General features: G+C 35.9%; 2 pseudogenes; one reads left to right on the forward strand and one right to left on the reverse strand.

The window, feature by feature from the left end:
* Positions 1-1128: 1128 nt before the first annotated feature.
* Positions 1129-2178, reverse strand: LOC149214402 (putative phospholipid hydroperoxide glutathione peroxidase; annotated as a pseudogene).
* A 226-nt stretch (positions 2179-2404) lies between these two features.
* LOC149214403 (actin-103-like) lies at positions 2405-8224 on the forward strand (annotated as a pseudogene).
* The last annotated feature ends 11012 nt before the right edge of the window (positions 8225-19236 follow it).

Raw genomic sequence — 19236 nt, forward strand, 5'->3', positions numbered from 1 at the left:
AGATTCATTCGTATGTTATTCGAAGTGGCTTTGAGTTAAATTCCATTATCAAGACTGAGCTTCTGAAATTCTATTCCAAGTTTGGAAGAATAGATAATACATGTCATATATTTGATAGAATGGCTGAGAGAGATGTTGTACTATGGACGGGATGATTGGTATGTGTACCAAGAATGAGTACAGTGTTGAAGCATTGAAACTCTTCAAACAGTTTCCCAGACTCCTTAAGTGGTTAGAAAAGTTTCAAAAGCTATGAATCAAATAAAGTTCTGAAAACTGGTTGAATGAAAATTACAGGGATTTATTGAACCACCCAACATAATATTGATTCTCAAGTTTTAAGTAGATATCATTTAAGTTCTCAATATGTTCTCAATATAAAAAAACATGCAACTTCTTATACAAGCTGAGTGTAATTGTAGAGTGATATGGTGAAATTAACTTTCCATGAAGTGAATCTGGCCTAATGTACCCCAATATAAAAATGGGCATGTATGTTGAAGATTGCCACACTGCTACCAAGCTAATTTCCAAAATTGTTGGATGAGAAATTATTGTGAGAGATGCCAACCATATCATTTCAAGGATGGATTGTGTTCTAGTGGGGATTATTGGTGACCAAAGTAGTAAAAAAAAAAAAAAAAAAAAAAACTTTACTACAATGTCATGCATATTACTCGCAAGGTCGATACAAATTCAAATCTGATGCTATTCTGCATTTGCAGATGATGCAACATAGGCCTTATCACTGGCAAGGTCATTTGAAACATAGGCCTGCATTTGCGGATGATGCAACATAGGCCTTATGACTGGCAAGGTCGATACAAATTAAAATATGATGCTATTCTGCATTTGCATATGATGCAACATAGGCCTTATATCACCCTAGAGATCATGGTTTATTGCATCATCAATGTAAATAAGAGATCGATTTGAAGAATAAGGTACTTAATTTTTAACATCAGGTTATTTTGGCTTATTTTGTGTGCCAATTTGCATACAATCTCTTTGCTTTTTCCAAGGAGTGATGTCCTTCACAAGATATCTCCCTGTGGGTGTCCTTAGTTCAAGTTTGGTGTCATTGGTGCACACAAAAACAAGTTTGCACCAAAGTAATTATATAGTGAGCTAGTGATAGCAAGGATCTTCATATATGATACATGGAACTAACAAAGAGAGTTTTTCCAAGATTTTGATACTCAATGGAGACGTAGTGGGTGCATATCATTCTACAACATTCCCATATTTGTCCACCAGAAACTTAGAGAAGTTCCACTTTATTCCATCACCAAAAAGGCCACCTTTGCTTGACTTCAAGAACTTGTAGAGAGGCGTTGCATTGCTACCATTAACTTCGACCTACATCACAAAATTTCTACTTAACACCAAGGATCCAATGAAGCAACCAGATGGACTGGTTAAGTTTAAACTTTAAATGAATCCTCTAGCATAAAGAGAGAAGAAATCCAAGATGGTATAAAGATCAGAAGATGAAGACCTTGTTGAATATGGGAAACTCTGCTTTAAAGCGAGTGCAGGCCACTTCTGCAATTTGAGCATTATCACCTGGTTCTTGTCCACCAAACTGATTGCATGGGAAAGCTAGTATTTCTAACCCTGCAAATAGTTTCCCAAACTCCTTAAGTTGTCAGAAAAGTTTCAAAAATTGTGAATCAAATAAAGTTCTGAAAACTGGTTGAATGAAAATTACAGGGATTTATTGAACCACCAAACATAATATTGACTCTCAAGTTTTAAGTAGATATCATTTAAGTTCTCAATATGTTCTCAATATAAAAAAACATGCAACTTCTTATACAGGCTGAGTGTAAGTGCAGAGTGATTTGGTGAACAAAACCAAAAACCAGTCTGTTGGTCAGCGTTCCGGTAACAGAGGACTCTATGACAACATTACAACATATTTTTTAAACTAATGAAAAGACTTTTAAAAGGCTTGAAATAAAAACCGGACCTAGAAAGTTATAAAAGTCTGACCTTCTTGGTATAAGATACAAAGTATTATTAACACTAGAAATAAAAAGACAACCACAATGAAGAGTACTTTAAACATCGTCAAAACTAACAGATTCTAGAACAATATAAGTTTGGATAATACCTTGATCATTTGAAGAATAAGGTACTTAATTTTTAACAGCATGTTATTCTCGACAACGTCATGGCTTATTCTGTGTGACAATTTGCATACACTATCTTTGATTTTTCCAAGGAGTGATGTTATTCAAAATATATCTCCCTGTGGGTGTCCTTATGGTGCACACAAGCAATGATCTATTTTCAAGACTCCCACACCCATCATCAACGTGAAAAGGATATTGGATGGGTAAGCCACCACAACTTGTCCTACAGAGACTGGATTGAGCAGCAACTTTAATAATTAACAAACATGAAAGAGCTACAAATAAACACTTCAATCCAAGCAGTACTTTCTATGTATGAAAATGGAAGAACCACTGGTACACTATTTTATTATTCCATCCCTTTTCAGCCATTAATTTTGGATCTCTTATGTCCATTTCCACAGATAATTGTGTTGAAGTGATCCTTCTAAGAGTTATAAGTTGCACTAACTCAAGGAGTATTATTCATTCAGAAAAACCTCAGCAGTTTTTGGCTCTCATCTATGGCACCCAAAGCATTCAAGTTCCATGGGGGGTCTATATTCTATCCACCGAGCTAAAGCTGGAAATGAATTTTATATAGGCAGGTGCCAGAGAGAAGACAATTGAGATAAAAAGAAAACATAAGGACACATTGAAGCAATAATAAGATTTTTATTTTATTTTATAGGGAGCAAGCTGATAGCTCGGGAACAGAACGTAATTCTTACCTCCAATGAGGTAAAACAAAAAAGAAAATCAACTACCTTCTTTATAATCCTACAATTCAATGCCAACTTATTGTTATAATATAACAATTTTCAAAAACAAGTTACCACTCTTGATGATTCATGTGGGCCCGGGGATTGCCATAATCCTAAAGTTTTGAAAATTTTACCATTCCCTACACTTATTCACTCATAATAATACTCCATTCGCATCAGCTTGTTAAGAACATCTTGATTTTTCTAATTGGCCAAGGGTTTTGTCTCAATGTATTTCGACCTAAGTCACCTAACATGGAACACTGGGATTCGAGTGTCTCTCATATATTTCTTTGAGTATTTTCTCAAAAAAAATCCATCGGTAAAAACATAATATTTTCTCATTCTAGAGTCTTGAGAATTGATACTTTCAAGTATCAACTTGTACAAAAATATGAATTCATATGACTGCTCAAAAACCACAAAGGACCATATATATATATATGGTTTCAGGAAATAGATATTTTGCTAAAAACAGATGTACCTTTTTTTTAGAAGAAAAAACAGATGTACCTGTTTGTGTCAAGTTACCATTGTTTGATTCTTTTGACAAACCAAATCCAGCTTCAACCCATTATGCTTGTTTTGGTAGTGTGCATCCACTACATGTTATGGTAATGAAAACCATTTGTGAAAGAGATAAACCTGAATGCAGCCTTCTTTATTTGCCTCGCCAAATCATCCAATTAACAATGAATATGTATCTCATAATTCATCCATTTTATGACCAAAGAAGAATCCCTGAATATTTGCAACCTCATGATATCCATTATAGCTTTAATAATATGTGAAGAGCCTTCAATTCTGCAAAATTGTTTGTTCCAGTGCCCAGGCAAGCCTTGTACTTGATGAAGTGATCCTTGGAGATACTACTCGGAATTCCATCTTCACCGTTGATATCATGTGGGTCTTGGCTTTTGGACTGTCAATGATGTTTGACTTTCGTAGACACTTTGCATCCTAGATAAAGTCCACAGAGCTTATTGTATATCTGGAAAGTAGGAATTTGGGTTCTTTAAAAAATTTGAGCATTTCTTGACAATGATATACCCTATAAGGTTAAACATGGAATTGCTCTATATTCTCTTAGATCCTTCTCTGGATACAAGTCTTGAAGACATTCTTCCATTGTGAATCCCCTCCAGATATTTATTGTAGTCAATTTCTTGATATGTTTCCACAAATGTGGACCATATGAGTAGTAGATGAATAAATGAGGAATAGATTTTGTTTCCCTTGTACATGACATACAATTACTGAGGCCTTGTCTCCCTCTTTTCTCTGAACTGTCCCAAGTTAGGACCTTTTTCCTAAGTGCTAGCTAGAGAAAAAATATTGTTTTCTATGGGTCCTTTATTTTCCAGATTTATAGACCACGACCACATATCATCTAGACCAGTTGGATCAATTAAAGCTTCATATCCCATTTTTGATGTATATATTCTTGTAGCCTTATTATTTGCACACATCAGAGAGTCCTCTTCATCTCAAATTCTAACATGAATTCTTTTCATCTCATTCAGAGACATTCGCCAATTTTTAGACCGGGCCGCATCTATGCCCAAATATGGGGTTGATTTCAATTCCCGTTGCCATACATTTGTTGTCAATGGGTCTACAATCTGATGAAGTGTATAAATCCCTTTTCATGAACATGGTTTTTCAGATTTGATTTAAGAAATTTTGATCTCCACACCCCATAATAGGATCCAGATCCTATCCTTCCATTTTCCTTGTTACCAACTTACTCGGTTAGAAAATATCCATTCGCAGCAAAACCTAGCACCCAAGCTTTCCACTGACTTCAAACATTCTTGATAGATTTCCATGGGGACCTTATACAATCCAATATCGATGCATGAGAAATGTATTTCTGGAGAATTATAGCTCTCCATAGACTTTTGAAAATGCTAATCCAAGTAAATTCTGCAACCCAACAATATTATCACTCCCAAAAATTCATATGGGTTGTTCATTGGTGTAAAATATTTTTAGAGGGTAATAATCTTTGAGGATCCACTGCCTAAGTGTTTTCTATATTTTTTCACACAAAAATATTCTCTTTTGTTATTCAAATTTGTTGTAACTGCCTTTTGGTCTCTTATGTTGGAAGAACAGTAAATCCATCTATTTGTAGGTATCAAAAACTGCAGAACTTGTTTGTAATCACTGTGTACAATCTGAATGATCTCTAAGAGATTGAGGAGAGTTGTACATCCAGCTACTTGTAGGTATTAAAAAAAAAATATTCTGACTGAGAATCCTAAGCACCTTTGAAAGCTGAGATTACAGTAATAGACACAATGGAGATTATAGTAATAGACACAATGCTGAACTTTTCAAAAAGATTTTGAAAATTGAAAAAGATGTCCTCAAATTTGAAATGAATTAAAATTGATGCCTGGAACATAAGCTGATACCTGTGATGTTGAATGCATAGAAACACTTTGTACTATAGATCTGGAAGATGTATTTTCCCAAGAGGTCAGAGTAGCTGAATCTATGTGATTTTGCTTCTCCTACTCTGTGTTTCCAAGTGTTTTCTATATCTAAATCTTTCTGAAACATTAATTATGATAAATCTTGCACTCAACTATTTTTTTTTTTACCACTCTTAACATTGTCACAACTTGCTTCATGCAACAACAATGTTGCAATCCAACTCAACGAGTCACATTAAACAATTTGTTCCAATGCCTAAATGTTTTTTATATCTAAAGTTTTTTGAAACATTAATTATGATAAATCCTGCACTCCATGAAATTTAATTTTCTTTACCACTCATAACATTGTCACAACTTGCTTCATGCAACAACAATGTTGCAATCCAACTCAATGAGTCACATTAAACAATTTTCTCCCATTGAAATAGCACAAACCCTCCAAATGCATCACGACACTAAGAGACTGGAGTCTTATTACATGTTGATTTTTGTGAGGTATTCTTTCAATATGATTGGTCCAAGTCATAATTTGTTTTCATGCAACAGAACAATTCATAAGTATTTTATAACTGTAAAAGTTACTGCCAACATATAACTCACCACTCTTGGCACATGATTCACATGGACCTATTGAAATGAGGTCATTCTCAAGTCACCATTCAATTCATGCAACAATAAATTTGTGACCAATCCATACGTATTTTGTTACAAAAATGGAATATATGTTTATTTTTGTGTTACAGTTAAAGACACTAGATATGCTGAATATTAATGTCATTTGTAAAGAGTCTTTATATTTTTAATACAAAGGCCCGTTGGTTTTTTCTTTCCTGAAAAAAAAAAAAAAGAACAGGCAACTACCTCCTTTATAATCCTACAAGTCAATGCCAACTTACCGTTGTAATATAACAATTTTCAAAAACAAGTTACCACTCTTGATGATTCATGTGGGCCCGTGGATTGCCATAATCCTAAAGTTTTCAAAATTTTACCATTCCCTACACTTATTCACTCCCAATACTACTCCATTAGCATCAACTTGTTGAGAACATCTTGATTTTTCTAATTGGCCAAGGTTTTGAAAATGCTAATCCAAGTAAATCCTGCAACCCAACAATATTATCACTCCCAACAATTCACATGGGCCTGTTCATTTGTATAAAAGATTTTTAGAGGGTAATAATCTTCGAGGATCCACTGCCTAAGTGTTTTCTATATTTTTTCACACAGAAATATTTACTCTTTTGTTATTCAATATTGTTGTAGCTGCCTTTTGGTCTCTTATGCTGGAAGAAGTGTACATCCATCTATATGTAGGTATCAAAAAACTACAAAACTTGCTCTTGTACAATCTGACTGATCTCTAAGAGACTGAGGAGAATTGTACATCCAACTACTTGTAAGTATAAAAAAATACATTTTGACTGAGAATCCTAAGCACTTCTGAATGGTGAGATTACAGTAATAGACACAATGCAGATTACAGTAATACACACAATGTTAAACTTTTCAAAAAGATTTTGAAAATTTAAAAATATGTCCTCAGATATGAAATGAATTAAAATTGGTGCGTGGAACATAAGCTGATACCTGTCATGCTGAATGTATAGAAACACTTTGTACTGTAGAGCTAGAAGATATAGTTGCCCAAGAGGTCAGAGTAGCTGAATCTCTGTGATTTTGTTTCTCATATTGTGTGTTTCCAAGCCAAAGTGTTTTCTATATCTAAATCTTTCCGAAACATTAATTATGATAAATACTGCACTCAAAGAAATTTATTTTTTTTACCACTCTTAACATTGTTACAACTTGCTTCATGCAACAACAATGTTGCAATCAAACTCAATGAGTCAGAGTAAACAATTTGCTCCAATGCCTAAATGTTTTTTATATCTAAAGTTTTTTGAAACATTAATTATGATAAATCCTACACTCCATGATTTTTATTTTTTTTACCACTCGTAACATTGTCACAACTTGCTTCATGCAACAAAATGTTGCAATCCAACTCAATGAGTCACATTAAATAATTTGCTCCCATTAAAATAGCACAAACCCCCCAAATGCATCACTGCACTAACCTTCCAAATGCACCACTGCACTAAGAGACCAGAGTCTTATTACATGTTGATTTTTGTGAGGTATTCTTTCAATATGATTGGTCCAAGTCATAATTTGTTTTCATGCAAAAGAACAATTCATTCTAACTCTAAATGACATTTTGTTTACTAATTTTTATGAATTTATGCCTTACGGCGTTTCCTTTGCAATATTTGTGCTTGATTCTTGTGATGGTGTCACACACACTATCCCAATTTATGAGGGATACGCTTTGCCTCATGCCATACTCAGACTGGACCTTGCTGGGCGTGATCTGACGGATGCATTGATGAAGATTCTTACAAAACATGGGCATATGTTCACCACCACCGCAGAGCATGAGATTGTCCGAGATATGAAGGAGAAATTAGCCTATGAATCTCTAGATTTTGAATAGGAGATGGAGACTACAAAATCTAGCTCTTCACTCGAAAAGAGCTATGAGCTTCCTGATGGCCAGGTAATCACCATCAGTGCAGAACGGTTCAGATGTGCCAAAGTGTTGTTCCATCCATCTTTAATAGGAATGGAAGTAGCTGGAGTCCATGAGACTACTTACAATTCTATTATGAAGTGTGATGTGGATATTCGTAAAGACTTGTACGGGAATATTGTGCTCAGTGGCAGTTCCACAATGTTTCTAGGGATTGCAGTTCGAATGAGTAAGGAAATTACTTCATTGGCTCTCGCGAGTTTGCTTGATGTCCTGAATAGCGTTTGTAGCCTGTGTTGCCGAGGAAGGCGTTGGACTAGAACTCGTACTTCGGTACGCGAGGGGAAGCCGCAATACTTCTTTTAAGAGGAAGCCGCAATACTTCTTGATAACGTTTGGCAAGAATTAAATTGGTATTTATCTTCTTTCTTTAATATGGATTCATCTTTATCTGCAAGTGCTAGCCATAAATTTGGAGATAAATCTTTTGATGAGTTGTTAAAAGAACATGAAGAACAGAACACTGAACGCTTAGTCACTAATTCAGTTATTAGTGAACGTTCAATGAATTTATTTTCTGAACCCACTAATTTAGAAGCTTGGTCCCTTCCAAGAGTTGATCCTAAATCTGTATATAAAAACTTAGGATTACTGGATACTCTGCAATTCTGGAGATATAAGGTTAAGGAAGAAGTTCTGCAAACTACTTCCAATAATAGAATATTGCATTCTTTAAACATCATAAACCAGAATGAATTTGATGCAGCCAAGAAAGCTGGTTATAATTTCATCCATTTTGGACATGTTCAAGTCAGTATCCAGCCACTACATAGAAAAGGCCAAGACATAGCTTTCTTCTCCTGCGTCTTTGACAAAAGATGGAAAGTTTTCCCCAAAGCCTTAATTGGAGGTTGTCAAGGAACTTTAGCCTATGGCCCTGCTAGCTGGTCTTGTGCTCCTGATTTCTCTATAGCCCTTTCCGATCATAATGTTGTAAATTCCCTTATGTTAGGATTACAAAGGGCTATAGAGAAATTAGGAGCACAAGACCAACTAGCAGGGCCATAGGCTAAAGTTCCTTGACAACCTCCAATTAAGGCTTTGGGGAAAACTTTCTAATCTTTTTTATTCTATGCAGTTTTCTTTCCTTTATGAAGGATGGACAATCGAAGCAATGGAGAACATAGATCCCACTCCAGAATGGTTCATTGAATGGTGGAAGATTTATGGTTTGTCTGCTCTGGTCATCAAACCATATTCACTCAATTTGCTAAAAATCTATGGATTCAGTGAACCCGAAACACATCAGTCAGGAATTCTGTACAAATCTGTTCGAGATATTGCTGATATTGAAGATCTCCATTTCTTTCATGGAGTCAGAAGATGTGGACACGTCAGGTGGTTTGTCACTAATCACTATAAGGCCAGGACCATCACCTCGAGCGCTAGCGGAGTCCAACAAAGTTATGATGCTTTCCATGACCAAGTGGATCCCGAATCAAACCCTTTTGAGTATATCAATTTCCTAGGACCGCTTGACAATCACGTTTCACAGATATGGGAATCTGAAAAAGATGTACAAGTGCAGTATTTTTCAAATTATCTGATCGAGAGGTTCCAGTACCAGCACTACACTCATCCCCAGATCGAATATTATGTCATATGACAGTGTTGTCTTTCTAATCGACGTTGGTATTAGACAGGCTTTAGTGGGTTCACCTGATCTTGAATCTCCACTGTGTAACTTTTAGTACAATTATTGTTGGCCTCATAGATATTTCGTGATCTCGAATCACTACTGTATAATTTTTAGTACAAATAATGTTGGCTTTAGTAAATATCTTGGGATTCCATTCCCGTCTTTAGTACCTTGATTCGGTCCCCATATGCCAGATGGCTTTCCGAAAGGAAAAGGGATGAGATAATATGAGTTGTCCACTCATACCCGAATCAAATCTGTACAAATTTACTTTTGAGTCACTCAGTTAATAATCTTACTCTTCATGGATGCTTGTCCCCCATCTTGATTATAAAAGAATGGTAAGGCTCATTCGGGAGGGGGAGTCGAGTCGGAGTCGAGTCCAAGTCGAGTCTGAATCGATTTAGATTTTCCCTGCTCTGCATCTGCGAGAAATTTCTCGATCTTCTTGCATCACGGAGTTCTAACTCTTTCATGTCTGTAATTATTATATCCATGTAATCGATCTTCCGCATAAATAAAGAAAGAAAGAATTTGACTAAAAAAAAATTAGAAGAATAATTCTGCAGATTCATACCTGTATAAAATGCCTCTTCCTATTGATCAGTGTCAAAATTATCTCTGTTGAGATGGTTGTCAAACCTTTTGAAAGTTATATGATAACTTTCAATCAGATCCTCATCATCTTCACTTCTTTCAAGCTTATAGATGATGCTTCCAATATGAGCCAAATAATCCAGGGCTTTAATAGCTTCACTGTTCATTTCATCCTGCATCCTTTCATTCCATAAATACGGAATTCCCATTCTGTATCTGATTTCTTTGATAGGGAACCAATTTTCATCGTGAACCAATAATGGGGTTTCTAGACTATAACTAACCCATTCTCTTGGAGTTTCAATCTGTATGGAACTTTCATTTCTTCTGATAACATTGCAGGATAAAGAGAGGATTGAATGATCTTGCAGAAATTCCCGGCTTAACATATCTGCGAAACTGTTCTTTTCTCTTGAGATGAACTCAATGTCAAAATTATATTGGCTTAGTTGCATTACTCATCTTACCATTGCAGCATCTTCAAATTCGCATTTCTAAATTGCATACTTTAGAGCTTGAAAAACGGTCTTTACAGTGAACTTGGTGTAAATGACAAAGTCTTTGAACTTAGCAATACCAAGGCAGACATCTTTGAGTTCTTTCCTCAAACTGGCCCAATTCAGCTGGTTCTTGGCCCAAAGTCCTGAAGCATATTGATAGACTTCAATCTCTTTCTTGTCGAGGGGGTTTTTCTGGCACAAAACCGCACCCCAGCCAATGTGGCTAGCATATGTCATAATGATTTTATCCCATTTTTCTTGAATAGGAGATAGAGGCTGAATTTTCCTTACTCTGTCTTTTATCCTTCATACTACCTAAGTACAATCATTGTTCCATGAAATTGGATTTTTCTGAAGTATTTTATTCAACAACGTTCTTTCTTGTGCACAATGTTTCAAGAATTTTGAAATATAGTTCAGAGTACCAAGAAATCTCTGGAGCTGAACTTTGTTGTGAATTTCATCAGGAAAATGATCAACAAAGTTGAGACTTCTTTGGATTACCTCATATGATCCATACTGAATGTTATATCCCAAAAAGTCTATCATGGTCTTAAATAATTTCATCTTTGATTCAGATAAGACTATTCCTTTTTCTTTAACCCTTCTTAGAAAAATCTTCAGATGCTTTATGTGCTCAGGAATATTATCTGAATGAATCAATAAATCATATATATATTTTTTGAGGAAGTCATCCATACCTTGGAAGGTTTCATCAATGATTCTTTGAAATGTTGAAGGTGCATTTATTAGGCCAAATGGCATGATATTCCATTTGTAGTGTCCTTCTCGTACTGAGAAAGCCATTTTCCATTTATCCGCTTCTTTTATTCCTATTTGCCAAAAACCAGATTTAAGATCAAATTTTGAAAAAAAAATTGACTTGGAAATTAAGGCGAGAATTGTGGAAGGCTTCAGAAGAGGATAAGCATCATAATCAAGGATATTATTCAAAGGCTTGTAATTCACAACTAATCTCAGTTTTCCTCTGGCTTGCTCTAAATGCTTGTTGACATAAAAGGCAAAACAGGCAATAGGACTCTTGCTTTTCCTTATCAGGCCTTTCTTTAGCAAATCCTTGATTTCTTCTCTGCACAACTTCATTTGCTCTGAATTCATGGCGACTGCTTTTGATCTTCTCAACTTATCACTGAAATCAGCTTTGAGAGGAAGTTCAACTTCCTGTTTGTTGATCTGCCAAAAGGAATTGGGGACGTCTGAACAACAATCTTTGAACTGAGCAGTTATGTCTGCTATCTCTTTGGCATATTTTCCATTATCCAGATATTCTTTATTTTTCAATATCTCTTTCTTCAACTCCATTTTTGCTAAGAGGTTCTCCATTCTTTCAATTCTTTTTAGCCTGTTTGGAGAATTATGTTAGATGATCCAAAAATACAAATTTTATCATAGGTTATAAAATTAGAATAAAATAATTATTAATTTAATATATTAAATTAATAATTATTATTCTAGAATGTTTAATTATTTAATGGAGACTTTTAGAATTAGCATATTGTTGTAACTAGATATGACTCTCCAAATGTGTCGTATCTTAGGCTCTATTATAGGAGATTAGTTAGCTAGTTGGTTTGAATAGCATTTATTGTAAATGGACACTTGTTATTTAATAAGTGATCCATAATTAGAGGTATTTAGGACATGGAGCTTATAAATAGCTCATTGCAAGAGTGTTTGGTGGTTCGGGTGTAAACTCTTGCAAAATCAATTATGTAATTGTTTTTTTTCTGATTAATAAAATTACGTGTCTGAGGACACTTCTGCCATTATTGTGGTATCAGAGCTCCAGTAATGCTACAGTGGATTTGAGGAGAAGATTCCAGCTCTACAGGTTTTTAGAAAACTCTTTTGATTTGATCAAGTAAATAATTGGTATGAAATTTCCCAGTTTTGTGATTTCATATTTTAATCTGCAAATTGATTATGTTAATTTTTTGGTGCTGGAACATACGCCCTGCCTGGAATTTAATGCAATGTTGGATGGAATTTTTTATTAATCGTAATATTGAAAGCATTGAAGAATGTGTAATAATGAAAGCGTTGTTGGCCAAAATTCATTAACGCTGACAATCAGCATCTAGTTGATTTTCTGGATGTAGTTGCAAGGCACCTAAGATTCAGAGACTGGGGATTCACGTAATTCTGCAAAGGAAGCACAGTAGAAATGCAAAAAGCGTAAGCGTGCAGCTGTATTGGGTGCCATACTTACGAGGGGAGGCAGAATCAAACAGAAGCTTGAGCCCATCTTGGAACCCACTTCATTGGAGGTCGAGGATGTCTCCTATCAGCACGCAGGCCATGAAGGTCTTAAGGGAACTGCTGCCACAGAAACGCATTTCAATCTAAAAACTGTCTCTCCAAAATTTGAAGGACAGAGCCTCGTTAAACGCCACTGGCTCGTGTATGATCTGCTGAGTGAAGAATTCAATCTCGTGTATGATCTGCTGAGCGAAGAATTCAATTTCTGATTTTGCAGGAGGAAAATCGCATCGACTTTGTGTGAGGGCAAAAGGCTGTGTTTTTTTTCCTGCTGCATGTATTGTTTTTTTTAGGGGCTGTCATCTGAGAAGGCCACGACATTGCAGCGATAAAGTAAATCTCTGCGTGGATTCGTTGCCAGATCATAGGCGACTTGCCCGAAGACTACGTGAAGGAGGGCGGTCAAGGTCATTTTTTTTACTACCTATCAAGAATTTCACTATATTATATTCAAATGAGCTTACTATGGGTGAAGTATTAGCCAGAGACGGAAATAGATAATGTCATCAATGTATAAATGAGGTGAAACCGCGGGTCCGTATAGCTGAGGTGCCACCAGAGTAACCCCTCGAGACAGAAAGCTCTTCGGATGGGCAACGCTCCACTCGGGCACAAACACACGGTACTCAATATTGAAAAATACATTTACATTTGCGTATTCAAGATTGAACATTTGGGTATGGTGCATCGTTTTTTTTAATTAAAGTTCTGGGCTCTTATTAAAAGGGGTGAGTGTTGTAAAAAGCAAAAATGGAGCAATAAGGTGATTGTAATTTTTTGGAGCATTAAGGAGTTTTTTTTTGTAATTTTTTGGAGCATTAAGGAGTTTTTTTTTGTAATTTTTTGAAAGAGATAAATGTAACTCAAAGTATTTTTACTTTGAGGGGGGGTAATTTTTTTTTTTTTTTTTTTACCAGATTGTGCAAAAGCACCATTGTAAAAAGTCAAATTTTGAAAGTTGCGTTGTAAAAATTTGAGAAATTGACTAGAGCCAAGTGCAAAGCTCAGTCAATTTTCTCCTGTTTTGACGACTATTCGAGGGTCAAGGCCAAGCCCCGATAGATCGTGTTTTTTGCGTGGTGTGTTGTGTTGACTATCTTGTCCTATCTGTTCTACTTCTTGGTGCGTCTCTTCAACGCTAAAAATGTCTAAGTTGATTAACTTATTTTCTGATTCCGACAAACTTGAAGGCACCAACTCTTATAAAACGTGGCATCGTCTTATTGAAAGCACACTCATTTACAATGAATTATGGCAAGGAATATATGATGGAGATGTTAAGCCGAATAAACCCACAGATGCAGATCCACTGGCAAAATGGGAAATCAAGAATGCTAAAGCCTTAGCTCTTATTAAATCGTATGTGAATGATGAAATGTATGTTCATATAGAAAATGCCACGGATGCATGGACTGCCTTGAAAACTTTTAAAGACCTCTTTGATACTCAGCCTGAATCAAATAAGGTTGATCTGCAGTTAAAATTGTTGCAAAAAAAATTAACTGAAGATGGTGATATTCTTGAATATCTCTCCAGACTTAAGAATATTAAGCAGGAAATTATTAATGTTGGTTTTCTCGCAATTGATGATAGCTTTATGGTCACAATTGTAATTGTTGGGCTTCCTTCTTCCTATACGCATTTTTTAGAGACTTTACAAGTAACTGGGAAATTAGAAAAACTAAAGTTTGATGAACTTTGTGAAATGTTAAGTCAACATGATAAAACTTTTGGGAAGAAGAAGAAAGTTGGTGAAGATGTTTTTCTCATAGAAGCCAGCACAAGTAAGTCATCAGCAGATAGTTCTCGAGGAAGAGGCAGATGGAATCAGAATCAAGCAGCACATAATCGAGGTCGAAGCCAAAGCAGAGGCAACAATTTTAACAGAGGAGGAAGAAATAATTTTCAAGGTAGAGGAAACAACCAAGGAAGAGGAAATTTTCAAGGAAAAGGATATAGTAGTCAAGGTAGAGGACAATCTCAAAATAGAGGTCAAAGCAGAGGCAGAGGACAATCTTCAGGACGAGGAAGAGACTTAAGTCAAATTGTGTGTCGAAGATGTAACAAAGTTGGCCATTATGCTGAAGATTGTCGAACTTCACTTAATAAAATTCCCAAGTTTCAGCAACATTCAGCACAATTTGCAAATGATCAAGATGAAGATAACTCAGAATATGTTTTTACTTCCTCACCAGCATCACAAATTTCATCTCATCTTAGAAGTGACTATGAAGATGCCTGGATCTTGGATTCCGGGGCAACTCAGCACATGACTTGTCGACGTGATTTTTTCTGGAATTTTCAAGAATGCCAACTTAATTCAAATTTTCTTGCTGATGATACAAAACATACTCCTTATGGAAAAGGAGTAGTAAAAGTTTTTCTCCCTGACATTGGAAAAAAAAATGATTTCCAATGTATAGTATGTACCCAGTTTCAAGAAAAAATTGCTCTCTTTAGTCACGATTTGACAAGCAGGACATAGGTGATTATGGAAGATGGTTTAGTGAAGATTAATTCAGTGAAACAGAACTTGAAAATAGTTATGACAGGTTATGAAGATGGAAAACTGTTACGGATGAAAGGGACAGTTATTCCAAGGCATTCTGATTTTGCAGGGGAAGTAACTACAGGTATTTCACCTATAAGACTATGGCATGTAAGATATGTACATTTGAATTTTGAGAGTCTTGCTCAATTGCAGAAACAAGGAATGGTTAAAGGACTTCCCACATTCAAAAAGGAAAATGCAAAATGTGAAGCTTGCATTTATGGGAAACAAAATCGCGAAAGTTTTCCAACAACTTCATGGCGTGCAAACAGGCGGCTACAACGAGTTCACAGTGATGTTTGTGGTCCACTACAAACTTCATTTGGAGGTTGCAAATATTTCTTACTATTCATTGATGATTTCAGCAGAATGACTTGGGTTTACTTCTTGAAGAACAAGTCAGAAGCATTTGATAAGTTTAAACTTTTTCGCCAACTTGTTGAAAATGAAGTCAAAGAAAAGATAGGTACTCTCAGGATGGATAATGGGGGAGAATTCACTTCAAATGAATTCAAAACTTATTGTATTGAAAATGGCATAAGACGACATCTCACTAATGTTTACACTCCACAGCAAAATGGAGTAGTCGAAAGAATGAATCGCACTTTGTTAGGAATGGCGAGATGCATGTTAACCTTCAAGAGGTTAAGTACAACACATTGGGCGGAAGCAATTCATACAGCTGTCTACTTAAGAAACAGATCTCCAACTGCTTCTTTAGACAGAATCACACCTTATGAAGCTTGGTTTGGTTTCAAACCTCGAGTTAAACATCTTAGAGTTTTTGGGTCAGTGTGTTATGCCTTAGTTCCGAAAGAAAAACGAACTGAGCTTGACTCAAGAAGTTTAAAATGCATAATGATTGGCTATTCTGATAAGAAGAAAGGGTATCGTCTTTTGACCAATGGAAAATTCATTGTGAGCAGGGATGTCATTTTTGATGAAACAAAGAGTAAGAGTGCTGAAGAAATTGAAAATCTTCTTCACAAATTAGAAACTAAGGGAAGTAAAAGAAATGGACAAATGCAAAGTCAACCAACTTCACCAAATTGGTATGAACTTGATTTTCCTTCCTCTGAAGATGAGTCATCCAGTCCATCTACATCAACAACATCATCTGGGTCTTCTAGCAGTTCATCCGCATCTCCAAGCAGCAGCAGTTCTTCAGACAGTGAGTCTCCACATTCTTCACCTGAACGATGTACATCAGTTTATATTAATTCTCTTTACAATGATGGGGACTTTACAGAAGCGCAAACAAGTGAGCACCAACTTCCGAAATGGGCAGTTCAACTTTTGAAAGATGTAAAGCCTGATGAACAGAATAAAATTGGCACCAGAAGGGCACATAGAAGTGAAGGCAATTTTGCCTTGATAGCAAATGATTTTACTGAACCTTCCACATACAAAGAGGCAGTAAAACATAAAGAATGGCAACAGGCTATGGTTGAGGAATATCAAGCAGTAATTGATAACAACACTTGGAAACTTGTTGATTGTCCAGCAAATGTTAAACCCATAGGCTATAAATGGGTTTACAGAATTAAGTATAATCAGAAGGGTGAACTTGACAAGTATAAAGCACGACTTGTCGCAAAAGGTTTTGCACAGCAGGAAGGCATTGATTATGAAGAAACTTTTGCTCCTACAGCTAAATGGAACATCATCCGATTAACACTTGCATTGGCTGCTCAAAAAGGATGGAAAGTTCATCAAATGGATGTAAAAAGTGCTTTTCTCAACGGGGATTTACAGGAGGAAGTGTATATGACCCAACCACCAGGTTTTGAAGTTGAAGGACAAGAACATAAAGTCTACAAATTGATCAAGGCTTTATATGGATTAAAACAAGCTCCCCGAGCTTGGTATGCAAAGATGGATGAATACCTTAAGAAAGTTGGTTTTCAACGCAGTGAATCTGATGATACTTTGTATGTGCGACAACAGGGAAAATATCTGGTAATTCTTGTTATGTATGTAGATGATTTGATCATTACTGGCAACCATGATGATCATATTGCACAGGTAAAAAGGGAGTTACATGCATGTTTTAAGATGACAGATTTGGGATTACTTCACTACTATCTTGGAGTTGAAGTCTTCCAACGTCCACATCATATTTTCATTTCTCAGACTAAGTATGCCACAGAGGTTCTTCAGCGATTTGGCATGCAAAATTGCAAGCCCGTTCTCACCCCCATGGAGCAAAACTTGAAACTTTCAAAATTTGAAGGGGGGGAAAGGTGGACAGTACAACTTACAGACAGTTGATTGGCAGCTTGATTTATTTGACAAATACTCGTCCTCATCTATCTTATGCAGTCAGTATTCTTTCACGTTTTATGCAGGAACCACGAGACAACCACTGGAATGCAGCCAAAAGAGTTCTTCGATATATCCAAGGAACAAAAGATTTTGGTCTTCTTTACACAAAGACTAAATATTTTGTACTTGGTGGATATTCTGACGCTGACTTTGCTGGGAGTATTGATGATCGAGCATCAACATCAGGTTATTTAATGAATATGGGGTCAGCAGCAGTATCTTGGAGTTGTAAAAAACAAGCTACAGTGGTCACTTCTTCAGCAGAAGCAGAGTACATTTCAGCAAGGGAAGCAGCATGTGAAATTGTTTGGTTGCGCCGAATTTTGCAGGACTTGGGCATTTCTCAGGGAGAAGCTACATCATTGTTCATTGACAGCCAGTCAGCCATCAAACTTTCCAAGAACCCAGTTTTTCATTCAAAGACAAAGCATGTGGACACCAAGTATCATCATATCAGGTCTCTCATTGCCAAAGATGTCCTCAAACCAGTTTATTGTCCTTCCGAAGATCAGATCTCCGACATTTTCACAAACCCGCTTGGCAGAATAAAATTTACTAAGTTCAAGGATGAACTTGGTATCTGTTGTAATGTATCTTTGGATCATAGGGGGGAATGTTAGATGATCCAAAAATACAAATTTTATCATAGGTTATAAAATTAGAATAAAATAATTATTAATTTAAGATATTAAATTAATAATTATTATTCTAGAATGTTTAATTATTTAATGGAGACTTTTAGAATTAGCATATTGTTGTAACTAGATATGACTCTCCAAATGTGTCGTATCTTAGGCTTTATTATAGGAGATTAGTTAGCTAGTTGGTTTGAATAGCATTTATTGTAAATGGACACTTGTTATTTAATAAGTGATCCATAATTAGAGGTAGTTAGGACATGGAGCTTATAAATAGCTCATTGCAAGAGTGTTTGGTGGTGCGGGTGTAAACTCTTGCAAAATCAATTATGTAATTGTTTTTTTTCTGATTAATAAAATTACGTGTCTGAGGACACTTCTGCCATTAAATTAGCATTGATGAAGGGGAAGAAGATTTCTTTATCATTCAAACTAACATAATATCCATACTGTTGACTGGACTTATCTAGTTTGGCTCCATGTCTCTCAAAATTTTGGAAAAATGGTGTCCCTAAGTACATTGCATAATCCATGCCTGGTACTATAGGACAAACAAGATGAACACCAGTTTCATTTGTCAGAAATACATCAATTTCTACTTCTGACACAGTTGTAATGTCACCGCTTGCGGTGGTCACTCTTGAGCAGGCAATTGGTCTTCTGAGATGTGTGCTAACAACTGTATTATTGACAATGTTCAACCTGGATCCAATATCCATCAATACTTTCCAATATTCACACTGCGATCCTAATCTAACCTTCATTTTTACGCAATACATAACATCTCT

Source organism: Pinus tabuliformis, chromosome 1_1 (assembly GCF_031772625.1).
Source record: "Pinus tabuliformis cultivar Carrire ecotype Pingquan chromosome 1_1, CPIR1, whole genome shotgun sequence".
NCBI lineage: Eukaryota > Viridiplantae > Streptophyta > Pinopsida > Pinales > Pinaceae > Pinus > Pinus tabuliformis.